At 42.0% G+C, this 23333-nt stretch overlaps 8 non-coding genes across 8 annotated transcripts; 5 read left to right on the top strand and 3 right to left on the bottom strand.

Annotated features, from left to right (window-relative positions):
- The first annotated feature begins 597 nt into the window (after positions 1 to 597).
- LOC133237077 (U6 spliceosomal RNA) lies at positions 598 to 704 on the top strand. The gene has a single exon (XR_009733111.1). It is a non-coding gene; the product is annotated as a U6 spliceosomal RNA (small nuclear RNA).
- A 4041-nt stretch (positions 705 to 4745) lies between these two features.
- TRNAT-AGU (transfer RNA threonine (anticodon AGU)) lies at positions 4746 to 4819 on the top strand. The gene has a single exon. It is a non-coding gene; the product is annotated as a tRNA-Thr (tRNA).
- Positions 4820 to 5520: 701 nt separating this feature from the next.
- On the bottom strand, positions 5521 to 5593 carry TRNAF-GAA (transfer RNA phenylalanine (anticodon GAA)). The gene has a single exon. It is a non-coding gene; the product is annotated as a tRNA-Phe (tRNA).
- A 684-nt stretch (positions 5594 to 6277) lies between these two features.
- Positions 6278 to 6349, top strand: TRNAA-UGC (transfer RNA alanine (anticodon UGC)). The gene has a single exon. It is a non-coding gene; the product is annotated as a tRNA-Ala (tRNA).
- Positions 6350 to 10516: 4167 nt separating this feature from the next.
- Positions 10517 to 10588, top strand: TRNAA-CGC (transfer RNA alanine (anticodon CGC)). Its single transcript has one exon. It is a non-coding gene; the product is annotated as a tRNA-Ala (tRNA).
- A 4697-nt stretch (positions 10589 to 15285) lies between these two features.
- TRNAA-AGC (transfer RNA alanine (anticodon AGC)) lies at positions 15286 to 15357 on the bottom strand. Its single transcript has one exon. It is a non-coding gene; the product is annotated as a tRNA-Ala (tRNA).
- Positions 15358 to 19504: 4147 nt separating this feature from the next.
- TRNAR-CCG (transfer RNA arginine (anticodon CCG)) lies at positions 19505 to 19577 on the bottom strand. Its single transcript has one exon. It is a non-coding gene; the product is annotated as a tRNA-Arg (tRNA).
- A 1140-nt stretch (positions 19578 to 20717) lies between these two features.
- TRNAK-UUU (transfer RNA lysine (anticodon UUU)) lies at positions 20718 to 20790 on the top strand. The gene has a single exon. It is a non-coding gene; the product is annotated as a tRNA-Lys (tRNA).
- Positions 20791 to 23333: the final 2543 nt, after the last annotated feature.

Here is a 23333-nt window from a genome sequence, read left to right as displayed (position 1 = left end):
CCTAGGTTTTGGTATTTTAGTGAATACCGAGGATGATTTGTCTTCCTGTGAGAAAGGAGTAGATGCTCACTGGGATGATGCTCATGATACTTTAATTCCTTCAGTATGTTAAAGCATAGACATGATGCAGTATCATGGTTCCCAGTGTCATGGGAAGCCTGGCATGCTGCAGTGCATGGGGTCACGATAGAGTCGGATATGACTTAGACTGGACAACAAGTGTCATGGTTCAGCCAAAGGAGCTCACTGTCGAGGTCGGCTTTCATTGTTTTTAAATGATGTGTAACTACTGCTGATTTTTTTAAATAATAAAATATTATGTCTGTGACACTGAAAAACTTGAGGAATCATCACTGAGTGACTGCAATGTGTAGTATCCACAGCAGCAGTGGGAAGGGAAAAGGTGCTGTGTACCATCTCTATTACAACTACTCTACATTTTAGCCTAAAAACAGCCATAGATGATGTGTAAATGAATGAGGTTGTTGTGTTTGAATAAAACTTTATATATGAACACCTAAATTTGAATTTCATATAAGGTTCATGTGTCATGAAATACTACTGTATTTTTTGACCTTTTAAAATAAAAAAAAAATGTTGCTCTTTCAGCAGCACACATATTAAAACTGGGAAGATATAGAGAAAGGGAGCATGGCCCATTGCACAAGGATGACATACAAATTCGGGAAATGTTCCAAAACCATTCTTTGCTCACAGGCAATAGTTTACCAACCACTAGGGTAAAGGGAAGGGTAAAGGATCCTATTGCAAATACTCATAACTTTAAGAGCAGACAAGATTTCAGTTGCTTTCTACCAGTTAAAAATTACTGGAGTCATATCCCGACACCACCAATAACTGGAGAATAAGTGCAAACACGCCAATACTGAACCCCTAGGGATTTGAACACTGTTTCCTTAACTAAAACTTTAAAAGCTCAAGTAATGAACCACCCAAACATACACCTAGCTACTGGATATATAATCAATTAATTCATTTGGTAGATTTTGTCCTAGTTGCAAATCCCCTCTGCATTCTCTTCATTGCTGAGAAAACTCCATTTGGAAAAAAAGAAAAAAACTCAAAAACTCTGTAATAGCTAGCTCTCAGGAATGCTTTGTTTTCCTCCTCCTTTTCTTTCTGTCTTCTGTGTCTTTAAGAACCAGAGCTGTAGCATCTGCTTGGAAAAGTCACTGCAAGGTTTGTAGACATAGTGCCGGGCTGGCGGTGTATCCTTTCATCGTAATTATTGTGAATCCATCCTTTGTGTCTAATTTCCCCACCTGCAGTTAAATTCACAAGGAAGCACACTTCTCTTTCTCACATCCTTCTGCGTTATGTTTTTCCATTTTATTTGCAGTCTGTGCAGGCAGAGGGGAATAAAATGGAAGGAGGGAGCATTTGAAGACTCAAGGATATGTTCCATAATGGGCTTTTCTGTGTTGGTGGATGCAAGTGCTACTCACACATCCCTTGGCATGCAGCCCTTAGCGCCTATCAACTTTGGGAAGACTGAGTGTAACTATGTCCTTTCATTTGTGCTGCAGTGCCCCTCCTCATGATGTAGCTGTAAGATCAGACTTAGAGTAGGAGGTTCGGAAATAAAGGAGCTGCACAGACTAAACTCTACTCTGCCAACTATTAGGTCCTCGAAGACATCCAGAAAAGGAAGGAAGGTAATTAGTCATGAAATTTTTCTTGGAAGCCACGTGTCTGGGTGGATGTAATTGAGTTGTGGAGAGATCACAGAGCATGGAAGATGTCTGAGGTTTAAGGCTCCCCCACCCCCTACCTCCAAGTCTGAGGGCTTCCCCAGTGGCTCAGTGCTACTGCTAATACATGAGATACAGGAGATGTTGTTTTATCCCTGGATCGGGACGATCCCCTGGAGTAGGAAATGACAACTCACTCCAGTATTCTTGTCTGGAAAATCCCATAGACAGAGGAGACTGGTGGGCTACAGTCCATGGTGTTGCAGAGTCAGACACAACTGAGCACAAGGACCATGTCTGAGCCTCTCTTTTTTTCCTCTTTTTTCTTACTTTTGATTTTGCATTTCTTTACTCATCTTTTCCTGCTCACATTCAAGGGAGACTATCTAATTTAGTTGGTTGCTTTAAGCACTCAAGCATTTCTACTCCAAGGGCTTTGGAATCCACGACTAAACCTGATTGTGTCAGAACAAGGAAAGCTGGGTGGAGTGAGACAACAAAGGAAGATACTGTTCATCCAGGGCAGTAATCATACCAGACCACAAACCAGTTATTGATTCACTTGCAAAAACAATTGAAAGAAGAGTGGAAAGAGAAAAAAATAAGGAGACCATGCACAATTTTCTACCCCAGTTTTCTCAACTGTCTTTCTCAAGAAACAGGTTGCAGACTGAGGAGCAGAAAGCCTGCCCACTAATTTTCTTCCACTCTTTCCTAATCTTCCAGGCTCTACTGAGGGCAACTCAGTACAGTCACCAGACATTAAAGTCTATAGATCTGAGTTATATCTGCATGAGTAGACACTGCACAATAAATCCACTTCTTACAAGGATGCTGTTGCTATCCAAACCTCAATTTATTAAAACGAGTATTCGGATCAGTGAATGTAGAGTTTTCTAATGTGACTGAAATAGATTCTGAGATCCAACTGAGTACTTGGATCTGTTGCTAGAGTTTGATGATCAAATTTAGTCAATAACTCTTCCCTAATTCATATGTAGAAGCTTTCTGACCACAGACACTGTCCTCCATCTTTGACGTGACTTGTCTAGAAAACTGAAATAAGGAGGATGGGAATTCCACGCTTTCAAATCTTTGTTATCATATATACATATGTTAAGGAAACCTTGCCTGGTACACCTCAGAAAATCACACAGAAAACACTAGCAAAGTCAGGAGCTAAAGGCAGAAGGTTTTGCAGAGCGGGAGAATGGCCATCATCAGCTGCATAGAAAAAAGTGATCCCATCTCAGAGATTTCAGCTGTTTAATTTTATTCTTTCTAATTTCTGTTTCATCTTTCCTGTTATTGCATTCTTGGAGGGAAAGGAATTGGATGGATTTGTTCTCACTGCCAACCCTACTCTGCCGTCCCATATTTGCTCTTAAAATTTTCACTCCTTCAAAGGATAACAAAGAATAGGTACAGATATGAAGTTTTGTTCTGATTCTATTTGGAACAAAACTCACAAGATATGAAGCCTGTAGCAAGAACTGAGAACAAACTCAGAAAGTGATAGAGTAGCCCACGTGGGACTCCAGGACTCCCAGTGGAGTTGAGCTCATTCATTCATGTCAAGGCAAGAAACTGTTGAAAACTACACTTTCTGTTACAAAATTCTAAGACAACAAATCAGCTAACTTAAAAAAAAAAAAAAGACAATTCTCTGGCCAGATAAAGAAGATGCCAACAGAATGAATTATAATACCTCACTGACAAGGAGATCAAACCAGTCAATCCTAAAGGAAATCAGTCCTGAATATTCATTGGAGGGACTGATGCTGAAGTTAAAACTCCAATACTTTGGCTACCTGATGTGAAGAACTGACTCACTGGAAAAGACCCTGATACTGGGAGAGATTGAAGGCAGGAGGAGAAGGGGACGACAGAGGATGAGATAGTTGGATGGCCTCATTGACTGGTTGGACATGAGTTTGAGCAAGCTGGGGGAGTTGGTGATGGACAGGGAGGCTTGGCGTGCTGCAGTCCATGGGGTTGCAAAGAGTCGGACACAATTGAGTGGCTGAACTGAACTGAACTGACAGTTTTAGAATCTGATATCTGTGTAATAGATCCAATATAAAAAAGTTTTATGGAACCTTTACCAAGCTTTGAATACTGGTGGTTACTATCCAAGGAAGTTAGCGCTAAACTTCTGGAATCAAAGTTCTTTATTCCATTTTCATCATGTGCAAGTTATCATCATTTCCCCCCCTGCTCAAAATTTTGTAATTCTCTCTCTCAAACTGTCTCATTACTATTGTTTCTAAGCCAAGCCTGGTTATTGTAAATGTGATATACTGTGGTAAATCCCCCAGCTTCTGTTGCCTGCCTTTCTTCAAGACTCCAGGAGTCTTTCTGCCCAACCTCCCCCCTTTCCTAACCTACCTTTTCCAGATGAAACTTGTCACCAGGTTGCCTTATTTGAACTCAGTCTACCTTCTTGATCAATTGCAGTTCTTTAACCTATCTGGCCATCAATATAATCTGAAGAAGTTTTTAAATTACAAAGATTCCTGCCTTATTTTTACTTCATTCAGGAGTTGCGTGATGGGTCCAAGAATCTATACTTTCATCAAGTTCTCAAGCTATTTTCCAGGTCTGGGTGCTATTGACGTTAGTCTATAGCATTTAAGTAATTTTTCTCTCAACCTTGGAAGGTTGCTTATGGTTGACTTTGCTATTATCATAACATTAATGTTAATATATTTAAATTTTATCTATTAATAATATATTAAGCATATATCAAGTAATACTGATATATTTTCATATATATTTTCCAGAGAAAGGGATCTTGCACAGGTAAGAAAGGTCGGAATGAAACTGCAAAGTAGAACAGAAGATAAAATGACTTAGGATTACATTAAAAATTGAAAAAAAAAAATCTTAAACTCGTATTTCCCCTCTCCCTTCTTCCCCTCCGTCTTCTTAAAAAGAGACGAATATATCGTACTCACCTCAGACCCTATTCTGAAATACACTAATACGTAAGCATTCTCTGCCAGAAGAAAACCAGATATGGGTTATAACGTGGGCTCCGTGGCTTAGTTGGTTAAAGCGCCTGTCTAGTAAACAGGAGATCCTGGGTTCGAATCCCAGCGGGGCCTTCCTGGTGATGACCTGGACGTTTCTCCAGGTATACCTTTTGCTCTTAAAATTCGGTTTTGGCAGGTTTTTTCCCCCTACCTTCAATCGCCTTCCACCCTCCAGCTTTGGACATAATAGGTAGTTTCCAGAGGTTTTGGAAACAAAATGGAACTGATTTTGGTACATTCGCACGATCCCAGAATATATTAAGAAAGCAAAGCGCAGGACCATGATTTTAGTACACTGCCTATTTTCTTGATGCTTCCTTTTGGATATGCAAACCACATCTTGCCTCGGGATTTTTCTTGCAATGTTATCTCAGGTACTCCAACCCTAATTTCATGTAAAAGTTAGGGCCTGGTACATATGTATGGGACAAGAGCAAAATGAAAATATAGGTTCCCCTACTCAAAAAACAGGGGAAAGTTATCAGCAAAGATAGTAAAACAAATTTAGCTTTATTTTTTCTTCACTCTTTCGACCTTTTATGGTATTTTAAAATTTGTTACTTGATGTCGCTATAATTAAGCAAAATTAGCATCATAAATTATAAGAATGAACTTCACTATCCATCTTGCACACCAAAACCCACAGAGCGTTGCAATCGCTGTGCACACAAAGGAGAAGCATTTCCCTTGCTCAAGCTCATCGGACGTCAAGTACAAGATCGGGAGGTTTTAGAATGGTTTTGTCCTTTCAGATATAACTAAAACGCTCAGGCTGCCGAAACCCGGGATCGAACCAGGGACCTTTAGATCTTCAGTCTAACGCTCTCCCAACTGAGCTATTTCGGCTCCCCAGAGGTGAGTTTTCCAAAACATCTGTTTTTTCAAAATTGAGATTGTTTTTCTACCCATTTTTAGAATGTTTCAGGCTTCTCAAGTGTTGTTAATGGTCCACAATATTTACCCACCCAAAAAGTTTGGAATGTCTTCTGTGTATGACACTTGCATTCAGTTCCTGGCGATGTGGGATGGTGGGAGAAGGTGAGAAACAGGAAAGTCATAGGGATTCGTTGGAAAATTTTCTGCTCCTCTGACACGGCTCAGAATATTACAGGAAAATATATATTTTTAATTTCTTAGAGTTCCTTATTTTTTTCTTCTTTTTGTTCATTCTTGCATAATCTTCAAAGATGCTGAGAAAGGGATTAATTTTTGTTGATGTGGGATCAGTTTTCTACTTCCTGGTGATGATTTCTAGTGAACGGGTTGCTGTCTTTTACGCTAGTCCATCTACTCTGCCATAGTCTTTTGGCCTAGGTCTGACCTGGCTGAGAAGAAGCTAAGAGCAGGAACAGCAACAGTTTGGATTCAGAATTTACTATTGTTGGGCAAAAGCCATTCATCAAAAAACTGATTTAAAAATTGTAGAAGTCTCCGAGTTAGCAGAATAGATATTCTGGCAAAAGTCTTGCCAAAGAATACAGAAAATGGGTTTATTTCCTAATATATGGAAATAAGAGAGGGTTGTTACAGGGGGATGTAGCTCAGTGGTAGAGCGCATGCTTTGCATGTATGAGGCCCCGGGTTCGATCCCCGGCATCTCCATCTTTTCCCCCTGCTCTTTAATGTACATTATATATGTTCCTTCAGTCCTGCGCACTCTGCTCTCCTACTTTTCCACCTTTCCTTACTTTCCCCCCCTCACATGGAAAGTAAATATTGTTGCTAGAACAGCAGAAGGAAGAAACAAGAGAAAAAAAAAAAACAAAAAAAGAATAGTCTTATTCCACATCCAGGAATGTCACCAATTTTACCAGCTTTTTCACCTGGACTATCTTAACAATACAACTTAAGAGAAAGAAGATCCAATGTAAGATGGGGGTAAGGGAGTGGAAAGAAACTCATGTGCAATTTAGTTAGCCTGAATAATCCTAAAGATAGTAGTCATGAAAAAAAATGCCGGTGCTGTGAGCAGGATTCCAACCACTCCTGGAGAAAACACTTTGGACTGCAAACCGAATGCCTTAGATAGACAATTATTCCTGAACTATTATCATATACCTGGAAGAGAACACATGAATTCCAACAAGGGCTCCTGTTTCTCCAGTAAGAGCCTGGAAAAAGACAAAGAAAGCTCCACCACTGACCTGCTTTGATTTTGGAAACAAAGTGATGTTCTTCCTCTGCCATTAGAGAACACCTGACTTTAAAATAAACTCAAGTAACAGAGAGGTCTTGGCTTCTACAAAGTCAACCATCTCTCTGTTTCCTTCCCATCCTTTCCACTGAATTCTCGAAGAGTTGAGAAGCAGATGCTCAGCAGCAGGTATGTGCTGTTGGGGCAGGAGACATTCCCTTTCAATAAACCAGAGCCCATGAACAGTATTTCTGCTCAAAGTTGTCCTTTGGGGACTGGTGGAATTGATGTTGTTTTCTTTTACAGATGGCTTAAGAGATGTGCAGCTTCTGCAGAAATAATCACTTTACCTGGAAGCTGATGGTAGAAAATGGGACTTTTATTGGTCTTCTTCTAAGGAAAAATTAGGACAGCAGTAACCAGTTTAAACCAAAAAAAGAATGAGATCAACCTAGATGCAATCTCATGTATTAATAATAACCTCCTTATCTATTAGAACTTTTTTCAGCCATGTCATGATGGTTCAAACCTGTAGCCCCTGCAGTGGAAGCAGTCTTAACTGCTGAACTGCTAGGGAAATTCCATTACCTCCATGTCTTAATGTGTAGCTTTAAGTTCTCACTCTACCTGCTTTGGGGGGCCATCTACTCCTAGCCACATAGATGTCTGAACCTGAGGTTCAGAGATGTCCACAGAATTCCAGCTTCAGGTTATATATATAATATTTGTAGGTAGACATCCTCAAGAGGCTATCTTGTAGGCATTTAAAATATGTTATGTACAAACCCAAACTCAACTTTATTTCCCCTTTATTGTCCCACCTTATGTTCCTTATGCAAAAATAAATCAACAAACCAATAATAACAACAAACAGAATTCCCACCACTTTCTCTATTTTTACTAGCTTTGTGAAACACATCCATATCTGCATAAACCAATCTACTTGCAAGTCTTCCTAAGTGTTGGACTTCAAAAAGAGCCCTAATCCTGTATTAGTCTATCAGCGTCCACCAAGTTTCTCCCTTGCCTTTCATCATCCAAATCACTGTTTTATTTATCTAGCTGATCCTTAAGAACCTTGAAAGTTGCCTTCTTGTTTCAATTAGGACAGAGCAAAACATCGCTGAATTGTATACATTTATGCTTTCTCATCATTCTATTGCAGCCCTGGATTTGTCCCCTCAAGACCCTGCTTCTCAGAATCCAGTCAAAGCCAACAGCAGGATGTGAGAAGTGGAGCAACACCCTAATGTGCTCTGAAGACATTCCTGGAAGAAAGCCAAGTTCCATCTGGCTTCTGTATAAAAGTTGGAAACAGTGTAGGGGAAAAATAAAAATGACTCCTCAATAAGAATCAGGCAATCATCAGTTACAGAAGATTACTGAAGTATAGGGTCTATGTTGTATGTAGCTTACTAACAGAACATAAGCTAAGCATGTAGGGGAGTCCAGGGAATCTTAGACTCCATTATTGCTTTTTCCTTTCCTCATCAATACCGTATTTCAAGAATACATCCACCTTTCCCCATTTAAAAATTTTTCTTTTATCATTTTTACCCCTTGCTCACATCCAAAGTAAATCCATTACCCAAAGGATTGCCCTTAAGCTGATCTACTTCAACTCTATGACTCTGACATCTATCAACCTAACTGCATCAGCACAAGTAAGATAAGAGGAAATAAGACAGTGAGCCCATGCCCCCTTTTGTTATATATCACAGTTTACCAAGGAACAGGAAAAAAAAAGGATACAAAGGGAAGGGAAAGAGGCTCATAGTCAATTTTTGCTAATGGATTCCTTTGTATTCTCAGCCGTGTCTGTGTCAATTGAAAGACTGAAGGCTGAGAAACAGAAAACCTACCCACTGATTTTTCTCTCCTCCCATTTCCCTCTCACATGGATTGTTGCTAGTAGTTGAAATTACCAAAGCTGGCAGGATATCAAACCCCAACTTTCTCAAAGTGAGGGAACAAGGCAACAACATCTCTCAAGGAATGTCATGCTTTTCAGACCTTAAGTAGAGAAAATTATTAGTAATGACAGTAGAGACTTGGTCAACATAGCTCAGTTTGGAAGAGCTTTAAAGGTTTGGACTAAAATCTGGAATCTTTTCCCATGGTTTGAAAAGCCCATAGTTTGTGTCAAAACAAATTCTCCTTCCTGTAACATGTCTCCCTGATACAAACGCTTCTGAATTCACTTGCTCAAGAAAAGGGCTTAGAAGGCTAAAACAAGAAAAATCAGAATCGAGTGCTTCCATCGTCCCTGCCTTCACCAATAAATACTTTGTCCAGTATTTTCAAGCGATTAAATGAAAAGCTTCCTGGGTTACTTCCGTCAAAATCATACGGAACATCACGATAAAGATGTTCAGTATAAGGTTTCGGACTTGTTTTGGAAGCTGAAAGAACCCCAGTGAAAAAAGAGCGATTACTCTGCTCTTTCCTGCACCGTCACTTCTATCTGCTTTGCTTTCCAATTCGAGGACCGCCTCGAATTGTCGTGTTCTGAAGATTTCTAGGGTTCTTTTTTAAAAGTATCTATGTCTGTGGTAGGTTTTCGCATTATGATAATGGGTTCTCTCAGGGAAACCAGTTTGACAGTTTGCTAGGTTCCCCAATCTTGTTTCACCACCCTGCGTTTGCCCTCTCTTCCCCCAGACTAGAAAAATGTCAGTGCTTTTTGTTGTTATTGTTTTTGGCTGCCCGGCTGCTACTGCTGCTAAGTCATTTCAGTCGTGTCCGACTCTGTGTGACCCCATAGATGGCAGCCCACCAGGCTCCCCCGTCCCTGGGATTCTCCAGGCAAGAACACTGGAGTGGGTTGCCATTTCCTTCTCCAATGCATGAAAGTGAAAAGTGAAAGGGAAGTCGCTCAGTCTTGTTCGACTCTAGCGACCCCATGGACTGCAGCCTACCGGGCTCCTCCGTCCATGGGATATTCCAGGCAAGAGTAGTGGAGTGTGGTGCCATCGCCTTCTCCGTTTGGCCGCCCTAGGATATCTAGGATATCTTAACTCCCCCACCAGGGCTAAACCCCGCGTCTTCAGCAGCGAAAGCACTGAGTCCTAGCTACTGGGCCTCCAGGGAATTTCCTTGTCAGTTTTTGTTGTTGTTTTTAAATTGATAGAACCTTAAAGCTTCCCCCCACCCAAGTCCTTTGAGAACAGCCCTCAAGAAGTGCGGGACCCCTGGCTTAAAATCAGAATTGAAGACAGTCTCAGAACACGTGGTAGTGCGTGAGGGAAAAATGCGAGTCAGCTGGGAAAAGGACATTGGCAGAGCATCCCACCCTACCTGGTGTGGCGTTCAGTTCGGCTACCTCTGTAAAGCACTTTGTCTGAGCCGGTACTGCTGAAAATTTGTGTTGGAAATCTGTGACTTCTTCTGGTGAAAGAAAGCAATTGTCACTTATTTCCTCTGTGTGAACCTTGGAGCAGGGTAACTTTCCCTAGGAGTGGGAAAGTCCTAGACTCTAGAAACTCCGTCAATCGGACTATAACTTTACTGAAGCCGCTAGTAAGTTCACAAGCGGTGGAATTAAACCCAATGGATTTTCTCCACCAGAAAATAAATCCAATATCAAAAGAAAAGTAATATTTTATAAATGACCCCCCCAAAGCGCCTCAATAGCAGGGGGTGTAGCTCAGTGGTAGAGCGCGTGCTTCGCATGTACGAGGCCCCGGGTTCAACCCCCGGCTCCTCCATCTGCGTTGTTTTGTCACGTTCCTTTGCCTCTTTTTTTTTTTTTTTTTCCTTTTTTTAATGTAGTCCAATGGATTCCCTTTAATATTACACCATTTCTACTCCAAGGACCTTGGTGCCATCCAACGCGGGCTTTCACAGAAGGAAAAAAAGAAGGAAGAGAAGAAAAAAAGAAGGAAGAGAAGAAAAAAAGGAACCACCCTCATCGGCATCTCCTCTGTCAGAAGCACCAAGTCTGCAGTCGTATCAACTGACCCATTCATTTTGGGCCCCATTTGAAAGGATCCCTAAATGGCAGGATGGGGAAAGGAAGGAAATAAGAACAATTAAGCAGTTCCTCGAAGTTTTCTTAGTTTTTGAGCACTGGCTGGTCTAAGAGGGGAGGAACAGAAAAGCTTTCCTCTGGTTTCCTTATGCCTTTCTTTCCCCAGCTCCCACCGCTGTGCCCACACCTGCCACTCCTGCCTGGGCTGCAAAGAATCCGAGACAGGGTGCAAGGCAACAGACCCCTAGTATTTCTTGGTGAGTGAGTGGAAGTTGGCCCAAGGTGAGGTGGCACTTAGCAAAACCTTTGCCATGCAAACGTTTAAAACATGATTTGAAAGAACTAGCTCACGCTCATTTTATTCCATATTAAATCGACTTCCACAGGAAATTTACACAAAATGTGTACTAGAAGACACTCTCTAACTCCCCACCACCCCCTCAACCAAAACACCAAACTAAAGTAAAATCTCAGAAACCTTGCAAACAGCAGATTTAGATTCCTTACCTTTTACATTTCCTCACTGAATTTCACTTTTCTGTTCTTGTTATTAAATGAATTAACAACACCTCATGTAACACCATACTGACATCCCAGATGTGGCCAAAGGTGTTTGGGTGAAAATAAGAAGAGATATATAAGTTGCTTGTATTTAACAAAACAAGCAAACAGAAACCACTTATTTAGAAATCAGCACAAACTACTGAATATCATTGCTCTGCACTTCGTTTTCTGTGCTAGTTGAGTGTTGGGTGAATGTACAAAAATTGTTCCATATTTCTTTACCAAAGACTTTGCAAGATAACTTTTGTATTAGAAGACAGCTTTCTAAAACATGAAGTCAACATTTTTTAAATAGTGTCTAATTTCCCTCATTTGGAGAAACTAAAAGCTGACTCCTAGTTCATTCAAGATCACAAGAAAGCAGGAATCTGTCAGAAGCTCAGCTTCCTCTGGATTCAAACCCTGGACAGATGCTCAAACCAGCCAAGCCACAAAGCCCCTTCCCACCAGGGCCATCTCTGGGCTGTCTCCACTCAAGTATGTTGCAATGCTGCTGTCTAAACCATTTCAGGGCAAAGATTCAATGAATAAGTTTTCTTTCTCTTTTTTTCTCTTTTTCTTTCATTCTCTAGACTCCTGATACGGGCGAGTAGACAAAAGAGTGAAAAATAGCTTAGGCCACCTTTTTCCATTTTGCCAACCATGGATTCTCAGAGTATTTTTCCTTTTGCTCTTCATTATCCTCACTCTATTTGGCGTGCAGCCCTTCTACTCCCTTAGTGAATCTCTCAGGCAGCTGTCAAAAGCCATGAGACATCAGAAGTTCCCATAAAGAACACTCTGGTCACTGTAACCCATGAGAGAATCCATATTTTGGATGCATGTTTCCAGGAGAAGGGAGTATCTGAACCCTAGTACTGTGAAACCTCAGCCATGATATGCATGCCCATGTTAACTCAAGTGCCCTCAGCTGGAACTCTGAATGTGTTGCTCCTTCTCTTGGTAACCTCCTCCGGATGGCAGATTTCCCACATCATCACATCAAGGGGCCTGTACCTCCAATGCTTCTGGCTATGAACCCCAACTGGAAATGCTAGAAGAAAGGTAAAAAAGAGCAGAACCTGAAAAGTTTCCTGGGGAATTTAGATCCAGATGGAAAGAGAAAACGGTTTCCAAATAAAAAACACTAAGTATATGTTGCTGCAAACAGTCTCTCTAACAAACTCTGGAGCCCGGCAAAATTGCGTCAGTGGCTTTGTCTTGGGGACTTTGCCAGTTTTGTTTCTGAGATCCACAAATATGCATAAGAGGGGTATTAATATTTCAGAGGCTGAGCAAGAAAGGCTAAGAGAATTAACTTCTATAACAACTTTTCCACCCCCACCCAATGCTCTTGGACATATACTCGAACCTCAGTCATCCCAGAGGTATACTGAATAGATGCTTTCCTCCTGTTGCCAAAATCTGTGGTGACCAAATATGAGCATTAGGAGTAATTCTAGATCATTGTGTCTTCTCTTTCGCTTTTTCTCACAAGGCAAATCTGTATTTTTCTGAATACTGGAATCAATTATATATCAACACTTTTATTCCTCCCTTGCTCCTCCCCTTCCAAAAAAAAAAAGCCTGAGTGAAGCTCAGTTGGCTCTGGAAAGTCCCTAAAATAAACCCTTTTAAAAAAGTTGTTTCTTATCTGCTTGGGTCTTAATCGCAGCATGCAGATGGGACCTAGTTCCCTGACCAGGGATGGAACCTGGCCCCCCTGCACTGGGAGTAGAGAGTCCTAGCTCCTGGATCACCAGGGAAGTCCCCAAAGTGAGATGACTTGTAAAACTAAGTTGGTGAGTAATATAGGCAGCCTGAAGAGACCCACTAACACAGAGATAAACAGTTTTAGACTAGAATACAATGGTTCCCAAACCTGGGAACTGTGGGATGACTTCATAAATATATGTATTCCCATCTCTACCTTATGGCCCCTGAGCTCAAAGAATCATGGGATAGGGGTGCAGGTGATTATTTTGTTGCTTATCTAGGTTTGAGAACTGTTAACCCAGACAGTTAACAGTTTGAACTTTTGAACCGTGGTATTAGATAAAACTCTTGAGAGTCCCTTGGACTGCAAGGATATCAAACCAGTCAATCCCAAAGGAAATCAATCCTGAACGTTCATTGGAAGGACTGATGCTGAAGCTGAAGCTCCAATACTTCGGCCATCTGATGTGAAGAACTGACTCATTTGAAAAGACCCTGATGCTGGGAAAGATTGAAGGCAGGAAAAGGGGACGACAGAGGATGAGATGGTTGGAGGGCATCACCGACTCCGTGGACATGAGTTGGAGCAAGCTCGGGGAGTTGGTGATGGATAGGGAAGCCTGACGTGTTACAGTCCCTGGGGTCGAAGAGTCAGACGCGACTGAACAACAGCCGAGATAGTGGAGCTGCAGGAACTGACGTGAGCTGCGGGGAAACAAGTAGCCAGGAGAAAGCGGCGAAGCGGAAAGAAAAGGGCAGGAGGGCAGGTAAAGTGAAGGAGAAGGTGGAGCAGTAGGTGATGAAGATGGGGGTTGAGGAGGGGTGTGGGGAGGCCGGTGGCTGTGGTTGGGGAGACAGAAAAGAGGAAAGGGCCAAAGAAAGCTTGGGACTACGTCTTTACTACGCCCACTATTTGGTTGACCCGGGAGGTAATTTGCACCTGTGTTGCCTCTGTGTCTTCTGCTCCCTCTAGGGGTGCAGGAAACCAGAAGGTTCTCTTCCTCCTAAGGGAGGCGGCTTAAAAACGTTTGTGCCACAGAAAGGCCCAACCCATATTGCCTAAGACTCGCTTTGAGAAAGACTAGCTGCTCTTTCCAACACGGAAATAACTTTTTTCAACTATGAATTTTGGAAGCCTCTAAGTTTCGTGAGAAGTCTCTTTCCCATGGACAGTATCTTAAATACTCTTTCACCGAAAAAAACCCTGGGAGCACAGCGCTCCATGACTGATGATTCAACCGACATTTTGCTGCCCAACCAAAGTTCAGTGTGTGGCGAGAGTGTATGGGCAAGTGGGAAAAGAAGGTCGAAAAGGAAAATTTTCTCTGGATCCTGAAGTCTGTTCATTGACACACGCACAGCCGAGGGGGTGTTGGGGCAGGGCCGGGGAGTAATCTAAAGGAATTTTTCCAAAGGCCCCTTTCCGCTTTCTCTTTCAGTGTTTTTCTTCTTCCCTACTTCTACAATCCGGGATACTGAGATTCGATCCCTGGGTTGGGAAGATCCCCTGGAGAAGGGAATGGCAACCCACTCCAGTACTCTTGCCTGGAAAAACCCATGGATGGAAGAGCCTGGTGGGCTACAGTCCTTGGGGTCGCAAAGAGTCGGACATGACTGAGCGACTTTCTTTCTTTTCTTAGTAAAAAAATGAAGTTAAGAAGAATGGACCGTGCATGGCATGCTTGGTCCTCCGCCTTCAAGGAGACGGATTCTGAGCGAGCCGTTCTTGTACTTCAACGTCACTTGGTTCCTGGCTTTTATTGCACTGAAGTAACCTGATTGGGAGATCCAAGGAATGTCAAGCCCCATGATTAAATGTTGCTGCTAAGTCGCTTCAGTCGTGTCCGACTCTGTGCGACCCCATAGACGGCAGCCCACCAGGCTTCCCCGTCCCTGGGATCCTCCAGGCAAGAACACTGGAGTGGGTTGCCATTTCCTTCTCCAATGCATGAAAGTGAAAAGTGAAAGTGAAGTCGCTCAGTCGTGTCCGACTCTTCGCGACCCCGTGGACTGCACCCTACCAGGCTCCTCCGCCCATGGGATTTTCCAGGCAAGAGTACTGGAATGGGGCGCCATCGCCTTCTCCGATTAAATGTTACACAAGTTAAAAAGGTGTACACACAGAAACCCCCGCGGGGGTAGAACCTCAACAGTGTGGGAGGCGCACGGAACTTGTGGAGGTGCTGGGGATTGAACCCAGGGCCTCGTGCATGCTAAGCACGCGCTCTACCACTGAGCTACACCCCCTTGCGTAAGAGCACTAGGATACTGTCCCTTGTTATTTTTTTTTAAAATCACTGTAGGAAGGCGTTGGTAATATCAGTTCAGTCGCTCAGTGGTGTCCGACTCTTTGCGACCCCATGAATCGCAGCACGCTAGGCCTCCCTGTCCATCATCAAATCCCGGAGTTTACCCAAACTCATGTCCATCGAGTTGGTGATGCCATCCAGCCATCTCATCTTCTGTCGTTCCCTTCTCCTCCTGCCCCCAATCCCTCCCAGCATCAGGGTCTTTTCCAATGAGTCAACTCTTCGCATGAGGTGCCCAAAGTACTGGAGTTTCAGCTTTAGCATCATTCCTTCCAAAGAAATCCCAGGACTGATCTCCTTCAGAATGGACTGGTTGGATCTTCTTGCAGTCCAAAGGACTCTCAAGAGTCTTCTCCAACCCCACAGTTCTAAAGCATCAATTCTTTAGCTCTCAGCCTTCTTCACAGTCCAATTCTTACATCCATACATGACCACAGGAAAAACCATAGCCTTGATTAAACGGACCTTTGTTGGCAAAGTAATGCCTCTGCTTTTGAATATGCTATCTAGGTTGGTCATAAGTTTCCTTCCAAGGAGTAAGCGTCTTTTAATTTCATGGCTGCAATCACCATCTGCAGTGATTTTGGAGCCCCCCAAAATAAAGTCTGACACTTTCCAATCTTTCCCCATCTATTTCCCATGAAGTGATGGGACCAGATGCCATGATCTTCGTTTTCTGAATGTTGAGCTTTAAGCCAACTTTTTCACTCTCCTCTTTCATTTTCATCAAGAGGCTCTTTAGTTCCTCTTCACTTTCTGCCATAAGGGTGGTGTCATCTGCATATTTGAGGTTATTGATATTTCTCCCAGCAATCTTGATTCCAGCTTGTGCTTCTTCCAGCCCAGCGTTTCTCATGATGTACTCTGCATAGAAGTTAAATAAGCAGGGTGACAAAGTACAGCCTTGACGTATTCCTTTTCCTATTTGGAACCAGTCTGTTGTTCCATGTCCAGTTCTAACTGTTGCTTCCTGACCTGCATACAGGTTTCTCAAGAGGCAGGTCAGGTGGTCTGGTATTCCCATCTCTTTCAGAATTTTCCAGTTTATTGTGATCCACACAGTCAAAGGCATAGTCAATAAAGCGGAAATGGCAAGATAAACTCCTCCATTATTTTCAGTTCTTCCATTTCTGAAACCTCTGGGCTGACTCTTGTCTTAACGGCTAGGGCAGGAGAAAGAGAAATTTATTCTGGCCCGAAAAACCTTTAGATCTTTCCACAATCCTCTTCCCCATCAAGGGTGGTTTTCCCAACTGCCTCTTGTGCCAGTGCCAGTCCACCACGAGGGAGAGTCCCAGAAGTGAATCTTCTGTTATGTCGTCAGATCTTCCCTTCTTTAGAAAGTCTTCCCCTGCCCACAGCTACCAAAAAGACGCAAAAAGTAGTACTTGGAATAAAAAGACGCGTTCCCGGAGTACAGCCGCGGGGACGTTGGTACAGGTGTGAATTAAAGACAAGAGGTGAATTAATTCACAGTACTTGACCGAAACAAAGAGTGAGGAGTATGTGTCTCAGGCAGTCTGTAGTCTTGCAAACTCCTGCATTCAGCACCTGGACTTGGAATATGACAGCGACTTTGTTACCACGACGCTACAGCTTTGATTTTATAGACAGTACAAGAGAGGCCGCGGACAGAGGAAAGAGGAGAAATGTGAGCGCTCCTGTTGTAGCATCTCTCAGGTCAAATTATTTGCGCATAGAGGAGAGCGCAAGGGAAGCTGCGCGCAACCTGTGAAACAGATTCGCTTTTCCTAAAACGTTCCAAAGCTTGACAAATCAGCAAATTTCATCAGTCCCCAAGGCGCAGAAGGTCAACACTTTAGGCAAACATAGGTGCCATTGTTAATCTACAATTTTTGGACAAAAATCCCAAACCTTCTGGCAGGGGAGGGAATGGGGAAGAGAAAATAGGTGCCCGGATGGGTTATATTATTACCATCCTGGAAAGACGAGCGGTTGGGAAGTGGAATCAGCAGAGGGAAGGTTGGAGAAGGGAGAGTGACTTGGTTCTTGGAGGGGAAAAGGATAAAGCTGATGGGGGGCAGAAAAGAGAAAGAGAGGCAAGCAGAAGAAGGAGACAGAAGAGGATCGTTTGGAGATGGGTCTCAATGGAGAGGCGCAGAGGTGTAAAGTGCCCAAGCGAAGCTTCGCCGCTGCACTTTCTGCAAGCCCTCGGGAAGAGAAGGCTCCTTCCTAAGCCAAGTGGTTTGAAAGACTGTCTCACAAAAAGATATGTCCCGTTTTGACCAAGATTTTATGATTCCGAGCGTGCTTTGCTACACTTTCTGTCGCGGCAAGCACAGGTTGAGCATTTTCGAGGGCCCACCTGTGGTTGCGTGTATCTGGAGCAGTAGCCCGGGTATCCGAGGTTTCGGAAAGGCGACGTTGTTCGTATCCCCAGAGGGCAGCAGCTTCGAATTTAGAAACGGATTCCAGCTGCGGTTCTGTGCTTGGGCATTTCAACTGGCATCAACAGATTTTAGCATGTTTGGTTTTAAAATACAAAGGAAAGAATGGAGAGGGAGGTGGGGTTAAGTAGTAGCTAAATGTTTGGGGTTTAAATAGTAATAAATTCCCACTGAAACCATTCTCGGGTAGCTCAGTTGGACCCGCATCAGGACCTTAGTCGGAGGACCCAAGATTCAAGACCCCGTTCTGGTGTAGATTCTTTCACTTTCCCCATAATTTCATACATACACAAAAAAGCTACTGAACCCTGCTTTCGTTTGGAGCCCGTTACTAGTCATATGCTTATTCTTTTGTTCTAGCCTCTATTGAAGGTTTCTTTAAAATCTTCATAGAAATCAGACAGTGACATAGGTTCTATTCATCACTCTCTTGTTGAATGTGGGTGCTAACCACTACAAGAGCCCTGTTAGAAATTTGCTCTCTGCAGCAAAACCTTTGCTGTAAATCCTTTTTAACACTCTCTTCTTTTGTAAGTCTAAAAGAGAGATCATTTTTGTTTTATAAAAAGTTTAAATTTGAACTTAGATATAAAGAAAAATAGAGAGGACACTGCGGAAAGTTTCCCTATACTCTGCACTCAGTTTCCGTAGTAGGATGATACAGTGGCCAAATTAATGAACTAAAATTGATAAATTTTAGAAGATAGAATCCATAATCTTTTCAGATTGCCTTAGTTTTGCCTAGTACAACTTTTCTTTTCCAGGATATTGAACCAGCAATGCTAGAGAGGATCTAGTCTAATGATTTTTAAATTGGTGAAATTTATCTCAGGGGACTTCCTCTTGCCAACTGTGAGGTTTCTCAAAACCATCCAAAAATGACACTGATTTTTTTTTTTTAAAGAATATCTAGGGAAAGCTGATTTTTAATGTTGAGCAGTTGACTTCCTTCTGCATGACAGGCAGATTCTTTACCACGTGAGCCACCACCCTTCCACATACAAGGTCACGTGTAAAAACCCCTGTATCTCCGTGTGTTTTCTCTACTCTGTAACCAAATTCTTCTTGCTGCACCTTTTCATTCATTTTCTCATGAGTTCCTTGCTCATATAACAAGAAAACCAATGATCCAATGCATTGCTTTTGCAGCTGTTCCAATACTAGAGGCTTTGGTTCCATGTAAGGTGGCTATTTTGGCAAAAGGAGGATAGAATGAAAGAGGGAAAAGGGAGGGAAAAGTCTATCTTAAATCTCCACCAGGAAAAAGAGGTCCAGGGTAGTCCCTGGCGGTTCAGTGGTTAGGACTGCACTGCTTTCACTGATGAGGATGCAGGTTCAATCCCTGGGTGGAGAATTACGATCCTACAATAAGAAAAAGAGACCTACCCCAACTTTAAGGGGAAATTCACCTTCATTTCTACCACTTCTAGAGAAGGATTCTGAGCAAGAAAATTCAGGGTCATTATGGTATCAATAACTATACACGCCTTAGTACTTCACTACGAGGTATTATTTGGTGATCAGACACCAATGACGAAATGCAAGGTTATCAGTAATTAATGGGTATGCTAATTTGGCTTTTTAAAGACGCTTGTCCCATTTCAGGTTTTCTTTTCAAGGTCAGCCTTTAGAGGTCAAATGAAAACAGATTCCGCTTCTTGTCTGACAAGAAACGAGCGACCACGAAGGGACTCGAACCCTCAATCTTCTGATCCGGAATCAGACGCCTTATCCATTAGGCCACGCGGCCGATTGATGAAGTCATGTTTTCAAATTTGAAAGCTGAAACATGGCACGTTTCTATTTTCAAATTTCTAATTTCAATTAAAGGACGATTTCATTGATAACATTTCCACCCCAAAGGGCATAAAACTGCATCAAATCCCTGAAAATAATTACTTAAAATTAATAAATGGTAAGGCAATCAGAAGTGATGCAACCTTTGAAGGCTGTCTTGCCTAAGCCACTGAAAATGATGATGCAATTTCGACCGAAAAAATGAGCCAAGAACTGAAGTCTGCAATGAAGGAGTGATGACAGCATAAGGAAAGGGAGCTTCAGAACTTGGTATGTTCTGACCTGTTCTATTGCAAAGACACAGAGGCACATCCTCCAAGGAGAAAAACTTGTAAGTTCAAACAGAAGAGTAGGAGCTAGGGCCTGGACTAAATGAGTCTGAAGAAACACCTTCTGCTGTTTCCTATGAAATTGTTTTAGTTCAATCCTTTTCCTTCTAGAAATGCGTTCAATGAGAAACATTAGATTAGATAATGGTCCCTTGTTGTTTTCCTGTGTGGAGAGACTGTTGGTTCTAGTAGAAGCTGAAGAGTGGAAATCCACACCACGTTGGGCCTGGCCAGCAAGAGCTGTTACACTTGGTTCTCAGCCTCCCATCAACTAACTCCAAGACCCCCGCTTGCCAAAGGAATGCTTGAAGGCAGTTTCAACCACCAGCAGAAAGGGACCTGTTACAGAACATTTTCTTGCGTCTTCAAATTCCTTCTTCAACTCTCTTTCTGCCTACAAAGGCTGCAAGAAAGATGTCAAGACAATGAAGAGGGATACAAACAGAAATAGTGTGAGTGCTGTCTGGAGAAATTTAGATGAAGGACTTGGCAAGAAATGAAACTCTCTGTGTCTAGCAAAATGGTCTGAAACCCAGCAATGCTTTGTCTAGGAGACACAGCATCTCTGGTTCTGAAAACCTAGAGAAGGAGGACAAAGAAGAGAAGAGGAAGGAAAATGTTCGTGATGATTGCAACATCTCTCTCAAAGAGAATCTTTTTAGCACTGAGGAAAATTCAAGAAATCTGACTTGGGAACTAAAACCTGAAAGATAAATTGGCCAAATGTGCAAAGATAATTACTCAGGGAAGGCCTAGTAGCAAGAGCCTGGATAGCTCAGTCGGTAGAGCATCAGACTTTTAATCTGAGGGTCCAGGGTTCAAGTCCCTGTTCAGGCGTGCAGTCCTCTATATTTTATCTTTATTCACACAGTAATGAGGTCAGGGAAAAGATGCCCTGCTTTGTATGAGTATGCATGCATGCTCAGTTGTGTCCAAATTCACACAGTAATGAGGTCAGGGAAAAGATGCCCTGCTTTGTATGAGTATGCATGCATGCTCAGTTGTGTCCAACTCTTTGCAATCCTATTGAAATTTTGCCCGTTGCTTTACAAGAATGAAATGATTGTTTGATGAATTTACCAACCCTAAGGGAAAGTCTTGGGAAAATGTTCAGACTACAGACTGCAGACCCGAAGGTTTGGATTTTATGTAGTGTTTAGAAGAGAGTCTCTTTTTTCAATCGACCGGGGCGGGGGAATCAACCAAGACTTCTGAACTCTAATAACAAAGATAAAGTCTTAAAACCAGAAACACAAGACACTTCAGCCAGCCATATAGAAAATCAACTCAAATGACAGCAGCTACATCAGAAATGATAGAGGTTAGAAAGAATGGCACATTTTCCAAGTGCTTACAGAATGGAATTGTCAGTCCAGAATACTATATCCAGGGAAAATATCCTTCAAAAATGGAGAAGACAACAAGATAGTCTCAGATAAAGGAAAACTAAGGTAATTTGCTGCCAATGAATTACCTTAAAATAATGGCTACAGTAAGTTCTCCAAACAGAAAATAAATGATAAGAGAAAAAATATTGGATATCAGGAAGCAAACAAAAAAGCAAAAAACATGGTGAGTACAGTAAACTTTCCTTGTCTTGAGTTTTCTTAATTATGTTTGAAACAAAAGTATAACAGTTTTGAAGCAAAAGTATAACTCTGTTGTGGTTCTAAGTATATGTGAAAGAAATGCTTAAGACAATTATATTACAAATGAGGAAAAGTAAAGTGACAAAAAGGAAGGTGAGGTTGCTACATTTCACTTGAACTGGGAAAATGGTGACACCAGTACACTCTGATAAGTTACATATCTATAATGGAATTCTTAGAGTAACTACTTTTAAAAACATCTGCACAAAGAATACAATAAAAAGAGTATAGATAAATGAATATGAAATTCTAAAATATGTACAAGTGGTCCACAAAAAGGCAAGAAAAAGGAACAAAAACTAAAAATAACACAGAACAAAAAAACAAAAAATTAAAATTCCAGACTTAAGCCCTACATACCAATAATTACATTAAATGTAAATAGTCTAAGGGCACCAATTAAATTCACAGGGTAGATTAGAAAATATGATCAAACTGTAAGCTGTCTATTTATAAAAATATTTACCTCAAATATATCCTGTAAATATATAAGCAGTTTGAAATTAAGAGGATTTAAAAAAATATGTCATGCAAATGTTAATCAAAAGAAAGCAGTAGCTGTATCAGTATCAGATAAAGTAAACTTTATAACAAAGAAAAGACAAAGGAGGACTTTACATGATAAAAGTGCCCATACACCAAGAAGGGCATAGCAATTCAAAATATGTATGCACCAAACCACAGAGCTGAAAAATATGTGAAGAAGGAGAAACAAAAACAAAAACCTGATAGAGCTGAAAGGGAAAATAGGCAAATTTACCAATAAAGTTAGAGACTTCAGTGTCTCTCTCAGAATAACTAATGGAACAACTAAACAGAAAATGACCAAGGATATAGAAAAACTCAGCCACCAGAATCCAATCAACATAAGTTCATCCAATACCAGCAGAATACAGACACTTTTCAAATCCATCAAATATCCAAGATAGAACATATCCTGGGACATAAAACAAACCTCAGCAAATTTAATAAACTTGAAGGATACAGTGTGCTCTATGACCACAGTGGAATCGAACCAAAAGTCACAGAAAGATGAGGCAGATTTTCAAACAGTTGAAAGCTAAACAACACAATTCTAAATAACCCATAGAACAAAGCAGAATCTCAATGGATATAAGAAAAGAAAAAAAGTATCGTATTAATCATCTAAGTTTTCATTGAGAGAGCCAAAGGGAAAAAGAGTGAAAAAAGCCCAAAGCAAGCAGAAGGAAAAAAATAATAAAAGAACAATGTCGACGTAGTGGGGGGTTGGGGGGGGCGGGGGGCGGTGCAGCACCATGGTCAGGAAATCCGGTATCGGTTTGTTTCCCAAGGTCTTGTAGCTCTGGTTCCGAGATCCACAGGGTCCAAGCTGAGGACAGGAACAGACAGCAGGATGATCCAGCGATTTTTTGCCCCTCTTAGTATATCCAGTTGGAGAAGGAAATGGCAACGCACTCCAGTGTTCTTGTTCTTGCCTGGAGAATCCCAGGGACCGGGGAGCCTGGTGGGCTGCCGTCTATGGGGTCGCACAGAGTCGGACACGACTGAAGCGACTTAGCAGCAGCAGCAACAGCAGCTATATATCCAGTACTCTTGCCTGGAAAATCCCATGGACGGAGGAGTCTGGTAGGCTGCAGTCCATGCGGTCGCTAAGAGTCGGACACAACTGAGCGACTTCACTTTCACTTTTCACTTTCATGCATTGGAGAAGGAAATGGCAACCCACTCCAGTGTTTTTGCCTATAGAAT

This window comes from Bos javanicus, chromosome 23 (assembly GCF_032452875.1).
Source record: "Bos javanicus breed banteng chromosome 23, ARS-OSU_banteng_1.0, whole genome shotgun sequence".
Classification (NCBI taxonomy): domain Eukaryota; kingdom Metazoa; phylum Chordata; class Mammalia; order Artiodactyla; family Bovidae; genus Bos; species Bos javanicus.
Note: the sequence above shows the minus strand (reverse complement) of the source record. Positions and strands in the feature narration are given on the sequence as shown.